Source organism: Syngnathus typhle, linkage group LG1, assembly GCF_033458585.1.
Source record: "Syngnathus typhle isolate RoL2023-S1 ecotype Sweden linkage group LG1, RoL_Styp_1.0, whole genome shotgun sequence".
Classification (NCBI taxonomy): Eukaryota; Metazoa; Chordata; class Actinopteri; order Syngnathiformes; family Syngnathidae; genus Syngnathus; species Syngnathus typhle.
This window is the reverse complement of record NC_083738.1, coordinates 4,227,440-4,246,126: the sequence shown is the minus strand read 5'-3', so window position 1 is coordinate 4,246,126 and position 18,687 is coordinate 4,227,440.

Here is an 18,687-nt window from a genome sequence, read left to right as displayed (position 1 = left end):
TAATCATCCAATCACTGTGAGTATGGAAATGAGGCAAGACGCAGCCAGAGAGTGTCAAGTTACAGTCAGCGCGGTAGGAGTTGAAAGAAGCAGTAAAAACTCCACCAAACTCGTCGTAATGACCCGTGATATAACTAATGATTAACGACAACTCAAATAATAGTTAATATAACATTCATATTATATGTTCCCCCCCCCTGAGAGATTGCCACCTTATTGTGGTCAGGGGGTTTGCGTGCCTCAGTGACCCTAAGACAGTGCTTCTCAAATAGTGGGGCGCGCCCCCCTTGGGGGGCGCGGTGCTATTCCTGGGGGGGCGCGTGTGACCCTGGGGAACAGGCTTTTTTTTTGGCAGTACTAGAATAAAGTGTAATTGCGCGTTTACTACAGCAGGGGGCAGTGGCGCTCTCATTGTTACTTCTGTCACGTTTGCAACAGTGCAACATTTTACGACTTACAAGACAAGTTAGGATAGTCACGGTGGGGAGGGGGGGCGCGAATAGTTTTCTTCTTGCTAGGGGGGGGCGTAACAGAAAATAATTGAGAAGCACTGCCCTAAGAGCAATACCAGCAGAAGCTTTAATCTTCAGGTGGGACACCCAAGCTGGACAGGTCTTACTGTAGAGGCCTGACAGAGTGCAATCCACTTCTCCAGGTTGAGATCTGGACACACAGCTAACAACTGCCGTGAAGAAAACACTAACAGTGTTAAAAAAAAAAAAAATGCCCCCTTTACATTTCTGACTGCCCCCTCTTATGTGCATTCCTAGAACCGGCCCTGGTGTCTATAAGTGCACTTGGCACCAGGACGCCCTAGGCCGCAATTCGATGATTTGTACTCGTGTCATCGGACTTGCGGCCGCACGTTTTGGACACTCGGATGAAGAGAGGGGCAGCGCTGTCAACTGATCACCACCTGGTGGTGGGTTACCTCTGATGGTGGGAGAAGATGCCGATCCGACCTGGCAGACCCAAATGTACTGTGAGGGTCTGGTGGGAAGGTCTGGCAACTCCCACCTCCGGCAAAGCATTACCCACGTCTCGGAGGAGGCGGAGGACATTGAGTCCGAGTGGACCATGTTCCGTGCCTCCATTGTTGAGGCAAATTACCGGAGCTGTGGCCGTCAGGTGGTTGATGCCTGTCGTGGCGGCAACCCCCGAACCCGCTGGTGGACACCGGAGGTAAGGGATGCTTCAAAGACCTCCTCAATTCCACCGACATGCCTTCCATTTTGGAAGCAGGGCCTGGAGACTCTGAGGTGGCCTCTCCAATCTCTGGGGTCGAAGTCATTGAGGTAGTTAAAAAACTCCTTGGAGGCAAGGCCCCAGGGATGGATGAGATCCGCCGAGAGTTCTTAAAGGCTCTGGATGTTGTGGGGCTGTCCTGGCTGACACACCTCTACAACATGGCGTGGACATCGGGGACGGTGCCTCTGGATTGGCTGACTGGGGTGGTGGTTCCCCTCTTTAAGAAGGAGGATCGGAGGGGGTGTAGGGGAATCAGACTCCTCAGCCTCCCTGGTAAGGTCTATTCAGGGGTGCTGGAGAGGAGGGTCCGTCGGGAGGTTGAACCTCGGATTCAGGAGGAGCAGTGTGGTTTTCGTCCTCGCCGTGGAACAGTGGACCAGCGCTATACCCTCGGCAGGATCCTCGAGGGTGCATGGGAATTCACTCAAGCAGTCCACATGTGTTTTGTGGACTTGGAGAAAGCGTTCGACCGTGTCCCTTAGGATGTTCTGTGGAGGGTGCTTCGTGAGTACGGGGTGCCGAACCAACTGATGAGGGCAGTTCGGTCCGTGTATCATTGATGCCAGAGTTTGGATGGATGGATGGATGGATGGATGGATGGATGGATGGATGGATGGATGGATGGATGGATGGATGGATGGATGGATGGATGGATGGATGGATGGATGGATGGATGGATGGATGGATGGATGGATGGATGGATGGATGGATGGATGGATGGATGGATATTTAAAATGATTACATCTGTTCACATTATCATCATTTATTGGCACACTCTGTCTAAAGTCTGGTTTTATTAATTGGTTTAATTAATTTATTAATTATTATTTGGACCAAGTTAATTGCCATTTTCTTCCACTCCAAGTATAGGGAGGGGAGTATTTCAATTGTTCCCATATGTGTGCATATGCAGTAGAGTACATATAGTACAGTACCCTCTGAAAGGGTTAGTGCAAGACAGGCTCATCTACCCACATCCAGTACAGGAGCTGTAACATTTTTATCTCTGAGGCACTTAATCAAAAACCTCTCACCACCTGTTGGCGGATTGCGCAACATCGAATATGATTCATAGGAAAAGGCATCTTATATTGAGCTCCGAAGACATGCTGTACTTTTGGTAGCTTTATGCTGAAGAGAGCAAATACCAACAATGGCCATTGAACTTGAGAAATGGAATACCGTTTTTTTCCATGTATAATGCGCCCCCATGTATAATACGCACCCTAAAAATGGCATGTTGATGCTGGAAAAAAGCCTGTACCCATGTATAATACGCACCCAGATTTTGAGTCCTACTTAAGTCCGTAAACGTAAAATTATTTCAGAAAAAAGATCATCTTTGGGAACAACCGGATGTTATTCTGCCGGTCAGCAAACTCGATAGCGAAGAAATGTTTCGGATTTGTGTAGGGTACATTGTGACAGCAAACGAGCAGGTGATCGAGCAGCGTCTGATACGAGAGCATTGTGTTTGAAGTGAACAGCAGAGAAGAAAGCGCATCTGTAATGGCGGCCTCCGTATCATATCCGGGTTTAAAAAAAAAAAAAAAATCTTTTTTTTTTTGTACCCATGTATAATGCGCACCCCAGATTTTAGGACAATAAATTAGTTAAATTTTGCGCATTATACATGGAAAAAAACGGTAATTCATTTAAAAAAAAAAATGTTTTTTGGGGTGGGGGCTCTGCACTAAGCTTAACCACAATAAGCACATTTTCATGAAAAATTGATGTTTCCCTAAAAGTGATTGGGATTGCCTTTACCAGGTATCTTCAATTACGGTTGCAACGGTTTTCATTTGGCAAAGGTTCGAACATGACAACATTCAGATTTGCGTCACTTAGAAGGAAAATTAATTCAATAAGATGGTTTTCCTTTTTCTTTTCCTCATCATTAATTGGTGGGCTCTCAACTAGGTTGTTTTGTAGTCTGTGAAAAAATATATCTTCATGTACCATTTTAATCCCACTAAAGGACAACAACGCAATAACAATAATAATGTATTCCCCAAAGCACAGAAATATTAAGTGTGTTTTAAACACATATCTAAACATTTAAAAGACCTGACATTTAAACAGAGTCCTACCATCTTAAATACGCAGTATTTATAGTATTAATATAATATTAAGTACTAGTATATACAGTACATTTCAGTATAAATTTTATTTCCATGCCTGCAACTCAAAAAAGAAAGGATGGCAATAAATATTTGAAGTAAAGCACTATAGGCGTCTCAGCCCTAAATTTCAAGTAACAATGAACAGGGAAATTAGGCCTAACCAGGGCCGATTCTAGGAATGCACGTAAGAGGGGGCAGTCAGAAATGTGAAGGGGCATGTTCTTTTTTGTTGTTGTTGTTTTACACATTTTTAACATCGTTAGTGTTTTCTTCACGGCAGTTGTTAGCTGTGTGTCCAGATCTCAACCTGGAGAAGTGGATTGCACTCTGTCAGGCCTCTACACTAAGACCTGTCCAGCTTGGGTGTCCCACCTGAAGATTAAAGCTTCTGCTGGTATTAGGGTCACTGAGGCACGCAAACCCCCTGACCACAATAAGGTGGCAATCTCTCAGGGGGGGGGACATATAATATGAATGTTATATTAACTATTATTTGAGTTGTCATTAATCATTAGTTATATCACGGGTCATTACGACGAGTTTAGTAGAGTTTTTACTGCTTCTTCCAACTCCTACCGCGCTGACTGTAACCTGACACTCTCTGGCTGCGTCTTGCCTCATTTGCATATTCACAGTGATTGCATGTTTACAGAGAGGCGGTGAGTCCTGACAGCAGGCTGTGTGAGGTCACACACTGCACCGACATGAGAGAGGAGAGGGGGCTGATTAACGTGTGTTTCTATCAGCGGATTTTTCACTTCTAAAAGTTTGATTCGAGGGGGCAGGACATCTGTTTGAGGGGGCGTTGCCCCCTCTTGCCCCTGCATTGGGCCTAACTTTCAAGTAAATCAGAATAGGAGGATTTTGCATGTTACATTGAGTACCGTTTTTTTCCGTGTATAGTGCGCAATATTTTACTAATTTATTGTCCTAAAATCTGGGGTGCGTATTATACATGGGTACAAAGATTAAAATTTTTTTTTTTTTTTTTTTTAATTTTTTTTATTTTTTTTTTTTTTTAAATAAAGTCATGGTACAACAAAACCAACAACAGGACTGACCGACAAAGTCGTGGAACAAAAAGACAGGGTGACATTACCAAAGACAGGAACAGAATGACAGTAACACATGCAATGATCCAACGGTGAGCGAGGGGCAGACAGGACTTAAATACAAAACACGTTACATCGATTGAGGTGAGACAGGAAGAGCGGGGTGACACGAACAGAAACTATGGCAACCTAGACACATAGCAAAACTGGGGACGAGACATGACAAATCTCCCCCGAAATAAAACTCACCTTTCTTCTTGTTTGTTGTCAATCGCGCATCGCATTCAGCCATCCTGCCCAACACACTTAGTAAAATTCATAATTGACGACACATCGTTTGATGCGATGGTGCAATCCTCGATGGTGTGTTATTGTCAAATATTGTTTGTTTTTTAATCTCCATCGCGGACCGGACGTCATACGGAGGCCGCCATTACAGATGCGCAGAACGGTTGCGCAAGACACGTCAGCTATATAAAGAGCGAGAGTTCAGTTCTCCACCTATTAGTTTCAATTCACAGTTTAATTAGCAGTTTCAATCAGCAAATAACAAAATGCGTATTACAGGTAATATTGTATTTCACAACACTTTGCCTTGTTCCTTTCGTCTCTGCTGTTCACTTCAAACACGCTCCATACGAGCGCAATGCTCTCGTATCAGACAAGGCTTGCTCGATCACCTGCTTGTTTGCTGTCTGTCACAATGTACCCTACACAAATCCGAAACATTTGTTGCGGCTCCGAGTCACGACGAGGGGCAAGTTTTGGTTTCCAAGGGTGTTTTTATTCCTCTTCAACGTCTCTCCCATACAGAGCCGCCGTGTGCGCACGGAGCGCGGTGGTGCGTTTAGGGGCAGTCGGAGAAATCAACGCCAACAAAAACAATGACATCCAGCCTAGTTAAGACCATACCAAAGACTTTAAAAATGGGACCCATTGCCTCCCTGCGTGTGTGACGATCTTTGGGACTTAAAAAAAAAAAAAAAAAATTTAAAAAAAATTAAAAAAAATTCATAAAAATTGGGTGCGTATTATACATGGGTACAAGCTTTTTTCCAGCATCAGCATGCCATTGTTAGGGGTGCGTACTATACATGGGGGCGCACTATACACGGAAAAAAACGGTAACAAATTCCTGCAGTTTGCCTACTATGCAGTAATTAAATGCTGCCAGCCAGGTTCTGCACGTCTCATTTCCGCACGGAGCATTCTTGCGTCAAGCATAAACCGAGCTTCGCTGTCAATCGTAAATCCAACATGACCGCTGTTCAAATTCTTTTTGGATGAGCAAGTGTCCTGCCTACTCACGTAACTGCCATTTATTGAGTTGAGTGGACAACTACTTCGCCGTTTTTCTGTCCAACAGTGACCATTTGTTGTCAGAATTAGAAAAAAATACAATATCTTGCATATTGTAAACTAATTTGTCCCAAAATTATCATTTGTTTTGTAATGTTTCATAACTTTACAGCTTTTCTCCCTATACTTGAAAATAGCTTGAAAAAAAAAATCACAAATATTTGAATTCCAAAATCCAGAAACAAAAAGTACCGTATTTACCGCCCTATTAGGCGCACCGGGGTATAAGGCGCACCTTCAATGAACAGCCCATTTTAAAACTCTGTCCATATATAAGGCGCACCGGACTATAAGGCGCATAAAATAGAAGCTTTACTGCAACAAACTGAGGTTGACTAGGGTTGCGGTATGCACCCACTAGCCAATAACCAACGAGCCCTCTGTAAACAATCGAGTTTCTCAAACAATCTCCTATAAAATGATTGGAACTGACTAAAGTTCAATCTAACGCATTGGTACTACTTACCTATGTTTCCCTTCCATATCGATCCGTAGATTTACTCGAAAAATGAACAGAGCAGCCTATTTTGACATGAAATAGCCTCGCGCGTATAGCAGCTATCGTTATAGCATTAGCCATCCGCAAAAACCCATGACCCTCAACTCGCAATCTCCCATGAGACTCAGCAAAGTGTAAACAATCACGTTTCTCAAACGAGCTCCTATAAAATGATCAGAACTGACTAAAGTTTGATCTAACGCATTGGTACTACTTGTTATGTCCTTACTACTTTCCGGGTTCTGAGGTAGCAAGGAAGGTTCGGGCAACGACGTGATGAATACTGCTTTATTTCTTCAACACCGTCCGTTCACAGGCCGTACATCACAACACTAAACGTCCCCGAAGCTGCCCCTCCCACTCCCGGAGTTTTCCCCCTACGGAACATGCGTTAGCCCAAAATATACAACATCTCCTCCCCCCTTACAATGAACATGCATGAACAACACGGAATTACGCACCTAGAACTAAACATCCCCATAACTCGGGTCAACCGCGAACCTATAAGTCCAAGCGCGCAGGAGCTCGCCGCTCTCTGATAGGATATCTCCTATCTGGGGGCACAGGATCAGCTCCACGGTCGACCAATGGTGAACTTGTTGCAGGAGCTTCTGCAAAGGAAGAAGTCAGAGTCTCTGTCTCATGCGCATCCTCAGCTGGGACTGGTGGCGCGAGTGTGATTGAGTCCTGCACTTGGGAGGGTATGGGAACCGGCGTTTTGACGTGGGCAGAGCTATCAGGAAGATCTTTGAGGGACAGCTCTGTTGTATATTTTGGGCTAACGCATGTTCCGTAGGGGGAAAACTCCGGGAGTGGGAGGGGCAGCTTCGGGGACGTTTAGTGTTGTGATGGGTTGAAGTGCGTCAGGACCTTGGACGTAGTCAGCGCTCCTTTAGCCTTTTCAAAAGCCTCCTGACAGCTGGCTGTCCACTTCCACGTTTTGTCTCGGCGTAACAGTTCGTGCAGGGGTTGAAGCAGTGATGACAGATTGGAGATGAAGCGTCCGTAATAGTTCAGCAGACCTAAGAAAGATCGTAGCTGGCTGATGTTTTGGGGTGGGGGCGCGTCCACGACAGCGGCCACTTTTGATGGTGCAGTGTGCAGTCCTTCTGCATCGATCACATGCCCCAGATATTCCACAGATGGCTTGAAGAAGTCACATTTGTCCTTACGGACTCTTAAGCCGTAGTCCTTCAGCCTTTGAAGGGTAGCATCCAAGTTGCGCAGGTGCTCGTCATCGGTAGATCCAGTGCACAGGATATCGTCAAGGTAGCACTGTACCCCAGGCAACCCACTAAGGATCTGATCCATCGCTCGCTGAAAAAGTGCCGGGGCTGACGTGATGCCGAACGGCAGTCTGCAGTATCTGAAGAGACCCTTGTGTGTGTTAATGGTCAACATTTCACGTGACTCTTTTTCTACATGCATTTGTAGGTAAGCCTGACTGAGATCTACCTTACTGAATTTTTGTCCCCCACTCAGTCCAGCAAACAAGTCATCAATTAGGGGAAGTGGATATTGCTCTGCTGCTAACACCGGGTTAAGTGTTACCTTGAAATCTCCACAGGTCCGAATTCCCCCATCTTTTTTTGGTACGGGAACGATGGGTGTGGCCCACTCACTGATGGTCACCGGCTCCAAAACCCCATTCTTGACCAGGGCGTCCAAGTCAGCTTCTACCTTGGATCGGATGGCGTATGGTACTGGTCTAGCTTTCATAAACACAGGCTTGCTACCAGGTTTGACATGTAACTTAACGGTTATATCTTTCATGCTGCCTAATTCATCACGGAAAACCTCTTCGTGTTTCTCGAGTATTTCTTGTAGCGGAGAGGAACGGTGTGACAGTTTCCTTATCGCTTGCCAGTCCAGCCGGATTCCCTGTAGCCATGTACGCCCCATTATGGCAGGATGATTTCCCTTGGTCACATAAAGGGGAAGCCTTTTTGTCCGCCCATGGTACTGAACAGTCACATCCGTCATCCCTTCCATGTGCACTCGATGTCCCGTATATGCCTTAAACACTGTGTCTGATGGACGTAGTGGAAGGTGCCTCATGAGTTTCCTGTAGATCTTGTGTGACACTAGTGATGCCTTTGATCCTGTGTCTATCTGCATTTTCACCACATGTCCCTCCAACTTGGGTTCAGCCCAGTAGCCACCTGAGCTCTCACCTACATTCATCGCTCGTATAGTATTTACAGGCACTTCTTCCTCCGAAGAATCACTATTTCTTCCATCATCATGGCAAACGGTGCGCACATGCCTTTTTTGTTTATATTTCATATTGTCACTTCTGTTCCCAGCCCTTGAGCTTTTGTCCATGTCCTGTTTACTTCGGCACGCCCGCTCTATGTGCCCTCTTTTTCCACAGTTACGACAGTCCATCTCTTTGCACCAGCACGTTGATGCAAGATGTCCAGATCTACCACAGCGAAAACATGGCCCTTGCGTGTTCGGTTTATCATTGTTGAGTTGGTGCACTCTTTCTGTAGCACTTAGTTGCTGGGCCTCCTTTTTCGCCATTTCCATTGTTACACTGATGTTAATGGCCTTCTCCAAAGTCAAGTCACTTTCTGTGAGTAATCTCTTCTGTGCTGCCTCGTTCCTAAGTCCACATACCAGCCTGTCTCTCAAAGTGTCATTTAACACATCCCGGAACTCACAGTGTTCAGCCAGCTTGCGTAGGCCCGCCACAAACTGGGTGACCGACTCGCCCTCTTCTTGGCTGCGTCTGTGAAATCGGAATCTTTCTGCGATTACCAGGGGTTTCGGTGAAAGATGGTTTGCCAGTACATCCACTATTTCTCGGTATGTTTTACTGCCGGGCTTTTCTGGTTGCAGTAGGTCACGTAGCAAGGTAAACGTTTTCGGCCCCATTACACTCAAAAACGTGGGCACCAGCTTCTCCTCCTTTATATCATTAGCCATGGCGAAGTAATCGAAACGCTCAGTATACGAGCCCCATTGTTCAACACTTTCGTCAAAGGGACCAATTGAGCCAATCATTCCGGCCATTACAAGTTCCTGTTTGTATGGCACTGCTTGCCCTACAGACGTCTCCCCTCAGCAGGCCACTCTTCTTTTTTTTCTTCGCCACACTACTCACGACGTTGCCACAGTCCACCAATCCACTCCACCCGTCGAGACGAATCCGGCCAACACGCGTCAGTCCAGACGTCCTCGTCGCCAGTTTTGTTATGTCCTTACTACTTTCCGGGTTCTGAGGTAGCAAGGAAGGTTCGGGCAACGACGTGATGAATACTGCTTTATTTCTTCAACACCGTCCGTTCACAGGCCGTACATCACAACACTAAACGTCCCCGAAGCTGCCCCTCCCACTCCCGGAGTTTTCCCCCTACGGAACATGCGTTAGCCCAAAATATACAACACTACTTACCTATGTTTCCCTTCCATATCGATCCGTAGATTTACTCGAAACATGAACAGAGCAGCCTATTTTGACATGAAATAGCCTCGCGCGTATAGCAGCTATCGTTATAGCATTAGCCATCCGCAAAAACCCATGACCCTCAGCTCGCAATCTCCCATGAGCCTCAGCAAAGTGTAAACAATCACGTTTCTCAAACGAGCTCCTATAAAATGATCAGAACTGACTAAAGTTTGATCTAACGCATTGGTACTACTTACCTATGTTTCCCTTCCATATCGATCCGTAGATTTACTCGAAACATTAACGGAGCAGCCTATTTTGAAATGAAACAGCTATTCGGTGACGCCCCCTGACTACAGTTACCGTAATGCTGGGAAGCGATGCGACCTTGTAATTTACTAGTCGTACTAAAACGTACTAAAACATTTTGGCAGAGCACTGTGTACAACCAGTATGGATCAACAAATTCATCACTTGATCCATATATAAGGCGCACCGGACTATAAGGCGCACTGTTGAGTTTTGATAAAAATGTAGGTTTTTAGGTGCGCCTTTTAGGGCGGAAAATACGGTAGTCTTGTATTTTTTGTGGCATACAAAAATTATTTTAAAAAGTAAAATGCGGTACATTTTGTGTCACAACCTTTTGGGGTAATTCGTGCATCACATGATTTTTTTTTTTTTTTTAAATCGCTTAATAAGGCCTGTCCGCAAGCAATTTGACCAACTCCAACGGTCTCAACAGTTTACCGTGCTTCCGCCAGACTTGCTTTGGTTTGGATGAGGGTTTACACAGAAATTCTGGATAGTCCAAGATAAAACATTTTTTTAATGATTTATGGGTTTTAACGATTGCGTCACGCACGTGTACTGACAATTTTAGCGTACCATGTCTATTGGTGATCATCCATAAAGGAATATTTTAAAGGGACATTGTGCTGCGAAAGATGTGTGCTATTTGGCTGAGTACACAAATTATATTAAAAAATGTGGGAAATAAATCATTAACAAGAGTGAAGTCATGGATTTTCACATGCTTTCTAAAATGCAAATGGATATTGCGTATCAATATGTTTCTTGAACCATTTGACAGAAGTTACACACCCATTAAAACTGAAGATGGGCATATGACACACGGTGGCGGAAGAGGCGTCCGCATCCGATCGTAGAACAAACAGGCAGCAGTGCAAGCTATCGAGAAAAACAATTTAAAAAACACTTGAGACAATCAAGAATTTACAAGGTAAGTGAGGCGTTGTGGACCCAAATTCAGGGAAGTAGATAAAACCAAACGTCAAGTACAAGTGCGGGGTGGACTCAACCAAGCTATTAACAAAAAAAAATATTAGCAAGGATAGTGCTGCCAAACTCAGATACAAAATTAACAACATCCCACGACAAAAAATCTAAACTCAAAGCCCCAAAAAAAGACTAGTAAACAAAAACTAACAATGACTGGCCAATGATCCAACAAAGATTGCAAACCACTTGTTTTTTGATGTACCGTGATTTATTTTTTTAAGTTTGTCCTATAAAAGCGGATTTTACCATGTGTTGTAACTTATACCTGTGACCTTTCAGAAAAAAAATTCACCTGTTGCTGAAACTAACTCTTGATTACAAACATTAGTAAATATAGTGTTCTTTTATTATTATTATTACGATTATTAATTTTATTATTACTATTAATAATATTATTATTATTATTAATCAGATCAAAAACATTATCTGGAAATGTTTAAATGATCAGTGTTATCCCATGGAACATGTATTAGTTCTCCTGTGATTGTGCATGTGGTTGTAAGTGTTTTGAATTCTCAGCTGGCTGGTGCATGCGAACACGTGTTTACGTTTTGCTCCCGTTTGATTTGTTTGCACGAAACGATCTTAACGAAGCAGTGTGACGATGACAAAGTCGCCATTCACTCTTAGGCCAGACCGAATTCAACCCGACACGTCTGGCCCGTTGCGAGTCTATTCATTCCTCGATCGCACCTATCACTACTGCCCAAAGTGCCAATTTGAAGGAGCATTTGGGGAATATAACTCATGTTGTACGTGCCTTGAGGTTGCCACAGAAATTAAGCACAAAGGTGTAAAGAACTGCTTGAGCCTCGCCGTGGCTCCTGGCAGCATGCTGGCACAGTCCCGGCTGCAGGTATGCTGTTGCCCATCTGTCAACATGGAGCTGCCTTAGCTGGCAGATACCACAGAGAGGATTTTGTTACCTGGCTCTGGGTGCATTTCAGAAACTGGCCTAGAAGAAGCGTTAGGCCTTGGAGCTTCATGAAGATTGTGAGCTTGAATAAGAAATGTGTGCAAGAGCTCATCTGTCTAGTAAATACAGTTATTTACTTCAGGCGGACTTTATTGAGCTATAAAACAACAAATATAGAGCTGTGCTCCGAGCTCATCTCACTCTCACACATTCTCCTTCACCTCCTTGCTTAAAAACCTAGCATGAATGCTCTTCTTCTCTATTACATGGCAGGGCAAGTGGCCACAAGGTAGCGCAAATTCCCAGGCAAACTCTATACAAACCAGCTGTCCCGCAAGCGGGATTCTGGAATGTTGAAGAATTTGTGGGGTTTTGCGCCACCATGTGGCCACTTGGCCAGTCAGATACACCGTTAAAAAAATGAGTTCCTGGAGATATTTGAATAACATTATGACTTTTACCATTTCAGGCTAAGATTAGGATGCCTTCACTTTTGACTTGAGCAAGTCAAAAGCATGCTACCTCGGGTTAAGATCCCACCACCGACCCGCTTTGAAGTAGTATTCCAGTATGAAACTTATTTTGCTTGGCTTCTAAAGTCAACTCGTGCAATGAAAGTAGTTGTATATGTTTGCAGTGAAATGGTTAATAATTGACCTAACAATGAAATATAAACAATCTTATCATTTGTTTCTGACACTTTTGGCTAGAAACACAACCTGAGTCAAATTGGCCAAGGGACAATAATGTTTTCCTGACAAATGAAAACAATGGTGGGTGGGGGTTAAAGAACATAACATTTCAGAGTCAATATACGGAGAAGTAAATGTACAGATTACAATCCAAATCATACCGCATCATGTGTCAAACATGGCCCAGGCGACGCTAGGTTGGTAGCCTTGGCTAATGATCGCTGCTAATCCAACAAGATCGCTTTTGTTAACTGATACCTGTTGAGAGAGGGAAAATAATGTGGATTTTGAGGTGTATAGGCAAGTTGATACTTTTTGAAAGCAAAAAAAAAAATAGACATTAGCATAAGCAACGCCAAAGCATAAACTCAAAATTTAGCTAAATCCAAGAGCCGATTTTTCATCCATCATTGAAGTGACACTTGTGTTTACTCACCCTCCCAAAATGACTGTTATATAATGCTGTTTTATATTATTGATATATTAGTTCAAAATAAGAAGAAATGCTTTCATTTTCTAAATACTTCTCGACTGAACTGTAATAATGTGAGTCTGGTAACGCACATCTTATTGACTGTCAATGCTGTGAGTTTCCCTGCCTGTCAAAGCAACAGGAACTGGAACAGACTTGATTCTGTCAGACACAGTGCGCGTGCCAAGATGACGACACCGTGTTCGATGTTCTAAATTGCCACCCAATTAAAGAGTGGTGGTGAAAATGGGTGTGGAGCAAGTCAACAGTGTGCGTTTGTGTGCAGACCTCAAACTTGATGGAAACTATAGAGGCCCATCCTTGACCAAACACGTGCACAGACACCAGTGGTCAGCTTTAAATAGACAAACAACCATTCACACTTACAGACACACCTATGGACAATTAAGAGGCCTGAATGAACCTCATAGGCATGTTTTGGCATGTGTAATGAAGGCAGAGGACCGGGAGGAATACGCCACCATTGAACCGAGAGGCGGATGTGATAACCATTACAAGCCAGTATGCTGAGCCAGTCTGAAGAGAGCATCTCTTCCATTATTATTTTGAATAACCTTATCTGAATTCCTATGTTTGAGTAGTTCAACAATGGGTATAACATATGTACAAATATGTCGTTGCATTGGTTTCAACAGCTTCTGAAGACCTTCTACACTGACATCATCCAGTCTGTCCTCTGCACCTCCATCACTGTCTGGTTTGGATCGGCCTCCAAACAAGACAAGTACAGACTGCAACGGACAATCAGGACTGCAGAATAGATCATTGGAATCAACCTCCCATCTATCCAAGACCTGCACCTGTCCAGGACCAGGAAACGTGCAACGAACATCTCTACAGACCCTTCTCACCCAGGTTGCAGTCTGTTTGAACGACTCCAGCTCCGGACGGCGTTATAGAGCTCGGTACGCCAAAACCAGCAGACACAGAGACAGTTTCTTCCCACAGGCTGTTGCTCTTATGAACTCACACCACTCTTAGCGTCTCAGAGTCATTACTGTGCAATAACATCCTGCTCTTCACACCTTTTTTTAATTTGTCTACATTGGTTTTGCCATTTTTCACATGTCCTGAGTGTTGTTAGTCACCTAAATGTTGAACAGAGGGTGGGTTTTACCGAAGTCAAATTCCTTGTTTGGCACGCTCAATACGGCGAATAAAAAACTCTTGAATCTTGAACATAGTACTATTCTAATATAGTTCTGCTTTCTTGTGGTCAAAGTATGTACAGACTTTTCAACCGTCACTGAGATAAACAAAAAACACAAAGCTGGCAAATACTAAAAAAAAGTGTGGATGAACAGGCAGGAGTCTAGCCATCATGTTACCATTTCTACGATTGTTCATTATAAACTTTTGAGCACGAGCCTTCTATAATATTCAACCGATCTTCTTCATTGTGGCCCCGGACTTAAATAACAAATTTAAAGCAAAGATCCTTTGATTGGGTGGATCATGTCATTGAACTGAAAACTGACCAACATATTCTGTATATTTGACATGTTTTGAACCCAAAACTAACCCGTAGTCATTAATAAACTGTGCCGGGTGCAATTTGAAATCTTTAAATCCTTTGAATCTACTTGGTCCACATGCTCTTGGTTGATCTCGACTGCGTGCCCGCTACTCGTTGAGACAACAAGCATGACGACATGACGCTCACCATGGGTATCGCTGTAGTGCAGGCCTTTGGATTCTTCGCCGACTTCAAAAACACCATCGTGTTACGCCTTCATGAAGGAGAACTTCAAGAAGAGCTGCGTCTCGCAGTGCATGCGGCAGCCTGCCACAGACCATCACCAGTCTTTAGGGGGGCACATTAAATCCACGGCGGGATAATTATTACCCTAAAAAGACTGGCAGGCGTAGTTCGAATGCAACAGTACAAACAGTACATGCATGCTTCGAACCTACTTTGCGGCAAGATACGTTGTCGCTTCGTTATATTCCCATCAATTCAACAAAATACCTTTTTTTTTTTTCTTTCAAAGTCAAAGTCTGCTTTATTGTCAACGTCTTCACATGCCGAGACACACAAAGAGATCGAAATTACGTTTTCTCTATCCCACGGTGACAAGACATATTACACGATAGACATACAAGTAAACGACGCAATATAAAAAACAAGAAGGCACAAACAATAAATAATAAGAGTAATAATAAATAATAAATAAACAGATAACACAACAAACACAAGAGCCAGTGTGCATACAGACAGTAAAAGTACAGGACGCTACGCAGAACGGGGAAGTGAGTTCAGGATCCTAACAGCCTGGAGTATGAAGCTGTTTGTTTCTTTATATTATTAATGTTTCAATGATGAACAAACCAACACTAACATTTCTTAACTCAAAAATATAAACTATGATCATAGGACACTTCTGCTACTCCTTCACTGATTCAGATAAATGAGTTGTTTTAACACAAGGTTATTAGCCAAACAGCATTCGAGGCCAACTCAGGATGATTCCTATTGAATACAAACAAGTGTTTGTCTTCCCTTGCTCGTCTCCAGTTCCCCTCATTCAATTCACTTCCGTTGTCAGACAACATTGGTACATTATTGTGGGCTATGACTGGATGTGATTGTGTCTTCCCTCAAGAAAGAAATAAAATAGGCCCACAAACATTTGCACACAACATTGGTGAAGTCATATTAACCCTCCTATTGTCCTCAACTATAATAAAAAAAAAAATCGGTCCTTGGGGTCAATTTGACTCCAGGCACATTTACCTTCAGAAAATAATTTACAGAATTTTATAAATCCCATGATGACTGTAATCCCATGAAGATCATTGAGCTGACCTCTCTAGCGTCATCTCATCAGGTCAAATCTTTAAATAAGAATTAATTTATTTTGACATTCCATCCATCCATCCATCCGTCTTCTTCCGCTTATTGGGTTGGGTCGCGGGGGCAGCAGCTTCAAGAGGGACTCCCAGACTTCCCTCTCCCCAGCCACTTCAGCCAGCTCATCCCGGGGGTTCCCAAGACGTTCCCAGGCCAGCTGAGAGACAGCGGGTCCTGGGTCGTCTACGGCAGTGGTCCCCAACCTTTTTTGCGCCACGAACCGGTTACATGTCAGAAATATTTTCGCGGACCGGCATTTATATAAATAAATAATACATTTATATAAATAAATAAATAAATAAATAAATAAATAAATAAATAAATAAATAAATAAATAAATAAATAAATAAATAAATAAATAAATAAATAAATAAATAAATAAATAAATATATAAATACGATGAAATAAAATTATACGACTGACATAAAAACAAGTACAAATGACAAAAATAAAACTCATTGAATTAGTGGGAGCACTGAGTTTGTTTCTCAGAAACGAGCCGGTCCCATCTAGACGTTATCAAGACAATGACACCCGAAGTGATTAAGGTTTGTCTTTTATTGCAGGATGCTTGGTCTCCATGTGTTGAAGCAGTTTTGAATGTTAGCCTGTCACCACATATTAGCTTTGCGGGATCGACTGGGGAAACATGTCACATGACCGGGACAAGTGTCTTGGACCTGAATTAATTGATCGTCGATTAAAAAAAAAAAATTCTGTGCGCCTTGGCGGCCCGGTACCGAGTGACCCACGGACTGGTACCGGTCCGCGGCCCGGTGGTTGGGGACCACTGGTCTACGGGGTCTCCTACCGGTGAGACATGCCCGGAACACTTCCCCAGGGAGGCGTCCAGGAGGCATCCTGATGAGATGCCCGAGGCTCCTCATCTGGCTCCTCTCAACGTGGAGGAGCAGCGGCTTTACTGCGAGTCTCTCCCGGATGACCGAGCTTAGTTTAGTTTAGTTTATTGTTTAGCACATATTATTATATCAATAACTGTGCAAGGAGGGAGACGAAGCCTAGGGCTTGTAAAGAGCTCCACTCCTTCTAACCCCCAATTCCAACCCTTAATGCTGAGTGCCAAGCAGGGAGGCAATAGGTCCCATTTTTACAGTCTTTGGTATGACCCGGCCGCGGTTTGAACCCACAACCTTCCAGTCTCAGGGCGGACACTCTAACCACTAGGCCACTGAGCTGGTTAAGCTTATCTCTAAGGGAGAGCCCAGACACCCTGCGGAGGAAACTCGTTTCGACTGCTTGCATCCTGGATCTCGTCCTTTCGGTCACGACCCATAGCGCGTGACCATAGGTGAGGGTAGGAGCATAGATTGACCGGTAAATCGAGAGCTTTGCCTTTTGGCTCAGCTCTCTCTTCACCACGACGGACCGATACAGAGTCCGCATTACTGCCGACGCTGCACCGATCCGCCTGTCCATCTCGCGCTCCATCCTGCCCTCACTCGTGATCAAGACCCCAAGATACTTGAACTCCTCCACTTGGGTCAGGATCTCATCCCTGATCCGGAGAGGGCATTCCACCCTTTTCTGACCGAGGACCATGGACTCGGATTTGGAGGTGCTGACCCTCATCTCGACCGCTTCACACTCGGCTGCGAACCGCTCCAGTGAGAGCTGGAGATCACAGCTTGAAGAAGCCAACAGCACTACGTTGTCTGCAAAAAGCAGAGACGCAATGCTGAGGTCGCCAAACCGGACACCCTCAACGCCTCGGCTGGGCCTAGAAATTCTGTCCATAAAAGTTATGAACAGAATCGGTGACAAAGAGCAGCCTTGGCGGAGCCCAACGCTCACTGGGAACAAGTCCGACTTACTGCCGGAAATGCGGACCAAACTCTGACATCGGTGATATAGGGACCGAACCCCCCTTATCAGTTGGCTCGGCACCCCGTACTCCCGAAGCACACTCCACAGAACTTCCCGAGGGACACGGTCGAACGAAGTCCACAAAACACATGTGCGAACTCCCATGCCCCCTCGAGGATCCTGCCGAGGGTGTGGAGCTGGTCCACCTGTCCACGGCCAGAACAAAAGCCACACTGCTCCTCGTGAATCTGAGGTCCGACCTACCGACAGACCCTCCTCTCCAGCACCCCTGAATAGACCTTACCAGGGAGGCTGAGTGTGATTCCTCTGTAGTTGGAACACACCCTCCGGTCCCCCTTTTTAAAGAGGGGAACCACCACCCCAGTCTGCCAATCCAGAGGTACCGTCCCCGATGTCCACGCGATGTTGCAGAGGATTCTCAGCCAGGACAGGCCCACAACATCCAGAGCCTTTAAAAACTCCGGGCGGATCTCATCCACCCCTGGGGCCTTGGCCCCGAGGAGTTTTTTAACTACCTCAGTGACTTCAATCCCAGAGATTGGAGAGTCCACCTCAGAGTCTCCAGGCCCAATGGAAGTTATGTCGGTGGAATTGAGGAGGTCTTCGAAGTATTCTCCCTACCGACTCACGACGTCCCAAGTCGAGGACATCAGCACGCCATCTCCACTGTACACAGTGTTGACGGTGCACTGCTTCCCCCTCCTGAGATGCCGGATGGTGGACCAGAATCTCCTCGAAGCCGTCCGGAAGTCATTCTCCATGGCCTCACCAAACTCCTCCCACGCCCGGGTTTTTGCCTCAGCAACCGCCGAAGCCGCGTTCCGCTTGACCATCCGGTACCTGTCAGCTGCCTCCAGAGTCCCACAGGGCAAAACGGCCCGATAGGACTCCTTCTTCAGCTTGACGGCACCCC